Source organism: Amblyomma americanum, chromosome 1, assembly GCF_052857255.1.
Source record: "Amblyomma americanum isolate KBUSLIRL-KWMA chromosome 1, ASM5285725v1, whole genome shotgun sequence".
In the NCBI taxonomy this organism is placed as follows: Eukaryota; Metazoa; Arthropoda; class Arachnida; order Ixodida; family Ixodidae; genus Amblyomma; species Amblyomma americanum.
The window spans coordinates 197503433-197506568 of NC_135497.1; the positions used below are offsets into that span (position 1 = coordinate 197503433).

General features: G+C 56.5%; 1 pseudogene; it reads left to right on the forward strand.

The window, feature by feature from the left end:
• The first annotated feature begins 1570 nt into the window (after positions 1 to 1570).
• Positions 1571 to 2783, forward strand: LOC144115372 (uncharacterized; annotated as a pseudogene).
• Positions 2784 to 3136: the final 353 nt, after the last annotated feature.

Here is a 3136-nt window from a genome sequence, read left to right on the forward strand (position 1 = left end):
TGTGACATCTTGTTCAGAGCTTCCGGTTTGCTGCCTGCCGCTGATCTTCTTGTCATGTTGTGGCGCCCTAGGGTCAGAGCAAGCGACGCTGTTTGTCGGGTCTTGTGTAATGCGTTGCAGTAGCTTTGATGAAGGAGAAGAACCAACGGTCTTCCCACGCTTCTTTTTTACCGCATCTGCGCAGGTCTTGTCAGCTGCTCTGCCACGCTGTGTTGACTGATTCTCGGAAAGAGCTGCCGTAGTCGTGAAAACCACGTCGGGGTTAGGTGGTGGTTCATGGCGCTTAGGGGGTTTCCCTTGTGTTTGCTCTGCCGTGCGAGCAACTGTGGCTGCTTTCTTTTTATAGCACCCTCCATAGGAAGCAGGGTGTGGGCCACCGCAGTTAGCGCATTTAGGTTGCGCCCTCGAAGTGCATTCTTTGTGCGAGTGGGAGCCAGCACACACTTTGCAGCGCACGGGGCCGTTACAGTGTCTTGATATGTGGCCATGCCTCTGACATTTATAGCACTGAGTTGCTGCTCCGACGTATTCAGTTACAGGGTAACTACAGAACCCCAGCGTTACTCGTTTTGGTAGCGGCGCATCTTTTGCGAATTCCAATATAACTGTGTGACGACGTACCGCTTTTATCTTTCCACCATCCTCAGGAGTGTAGGCGATTAGCCTCCTTGCTGAGAGGACACCTTGGTCGCATAGATATTCCTGCAGATCTTCGTCTGTGTAGGTGACAGGTACATCTTGTATTTTGCCATAGCTTGCCATGTAAGAGTATGGGACTCTGGCCTCTACAGCCACTCCAGCCAGCTTAGTTACCGTGAGCAGACGGTTGGCGGCGGGCAGCGTCAATACTGTAACCATCAGGCTCCCATCCTTGTGAATGCGATGGCTGAGGACTTTTTCTTGAGCCGATGCTACAACCGCCGAAGCCACAATGTTGGGGTTGGCTTTCCATAGGCTTCCTCTTTCCTCAGTGGGCCTGAAAACTACAGGAACACCGGTAGCTCTCTTTTTCTTGTACGATACAATTGTAAATGATGCTTGGTCCATGTCCTCTGGATGGTCGGTCAGAGGCTCGTTGCTGGCTTGGTCGTCGCGCAGTCTCTTGTTTGGCGGGGCCTGGTCTGTAGCCGCAACTACAGGGGCCGCTGGACCCGCCGCTGGCACTGCTGCCATCAGTGCAGCATGGAGTTCAGCTGGCGGTGATGTTCCGTGTCGGCGTTGATACGGCGCACAGCGCCGAGGAGGTCGCTTGGCGTGCTTTTGCCGGCGGCCAGGGACCCCCAGGTCGTCGCACGTCGAGGACAAACGCCAAAAAGACTGGAAAACCTCTGAAGTGAGAAAATAAAGCCAAAAATTACGGACCGGTGTCAGACAGCCGGCCCACTAATCGCCGTCTTCTTCTTCCCATCGCTCAGACCGAGTGCCTGCTGACCTGAACAGACGAGTGACTCGGTCGCTGCCGTGGTTTCGCCGCCGCCTGGGCGTTAACCTCGTTACATTTAGTGGAAGTTCGGTTTAACGTCCTCGTGCCACCCTGGACCTGCGCAACCGCACGCTACCGACCCTCGCTATGCCCGAAGCCGCCCACCACCAAGCCGTGCAGGTTGGCTCACCGGTCCTCTGTTCCGGCTCCCTCCGGCAGCGGGACCCGGCACTCTTCAGCGGTACTGACGATCATGACGCTGAAGACTGGCTCACATCATACGAGCGGGTGAGCACATATAACAAGTGGGACGATACCACCAAGCTGAAAAATGTCTTTTATTTGACCGGCGTTGCCAACCTGTGGTTTCGAAACATCTAAGCAGGCTTCTCCACATGGACTGCTTTCAAGGCGGACCTCACCGAAGTGTTCGGACGTCCTGCTGTGCGCAAGCTACGCGCCGAACACCGCTTGCGCAAGCGCTCTCAGCAGTCGGGTGAGACGTTCACCAGCTACATTGAAGACGTGGTCAACCTGCGCTCGTGCGCCAACGCCCAGATGTCCGAGGCGGACAAGATCAAGCATATTCTGAAAGGCATCGAGGATGACGCCTTTCAGATGCTGCTTTCGCGAGATCCCCGCAACGTTGCCGAAGTCGTCAGTTTATGCCAGAGCTACGACGAGCTGCGCAAGCAGAGGCTCATCACTCGCCAGCACGCAGCAGCGCCTGTCGAGTCGCTTGCCGGCCTGTCGGCTGCACCCGACCGCTCGCAACTGTTGGCGCACATCAAAGATTTTGTGCGTGAGGAAGTTGCACGTCAGCTATCGCTTCTGCCATCTCCCTCCGTGCAATCTCTATACCTGGCGCCCGACCTTCGCACTGTCATCAGCGAACAAGTGGCTAAGGCCCTTCCACCGGTCCCACCACCCGCACCAGCACAGCCGCCCTCACCTGTCGCTGCACCCCTGATCTACGCTGCCCCCGTCGCACAGCCGCGGCCGCCCAACCTACGCTCCTCCTCAAGCGTCTGTGCCTTAAGTTCCTCACGCTCCGACGCCTTTTTTGTGACCGCTTCGACAATTCGGCAATCACTGGCGTACTAGTGACAATCGGTCTGTTTGTTACTATTGCGGACTGCCTGGTTATGTGGCCCGGCTTTGCCGTCGTCGTGCACCAATCTCCCCAGCTGCCGGTTACTGGCCTCCTCCCAGTGACTACTCACCGCCAGCCGAGCCGCCACAGAGTCGCCCGCTTTCACCTGATCGCGCCACCTTCTCTACCCGGCGCTCACCTTCACCTCGTCGCCGCTCCCTTTCTCCCATGCGTCGGCGCCCGAATCTTTCGCAAGAAGAAAACTAGACGCCGCACTTCCTGAGGCGAGAACTGCGCCACCAGCGAAATGTCCAAGACCTCAGTTATGTCCCGCCAATCTTATCGTCGTTTCCGCAGAGGGTGTTTCTGTTCTGGCACTTGTCGACACCGGTGCTGCTGTTTCTGCCATGGCCGCCTCCTTTTGCCGCTCCTTGCGAAAAGTGACTACCCCACTATCTGAATTGTCGCTGCGCATCGCAAGCGCGCAGGCTATTGCACCGTTAGCGACGTGTACGGCTCGCGTTGTTATTCAGGAAATCCTCTACGTGATTGAATTCGTCATTTTACCAACCTGTTCTCATGAGATCATCTTGGGTTGGGACTTCCTGTCGCGCCATAAC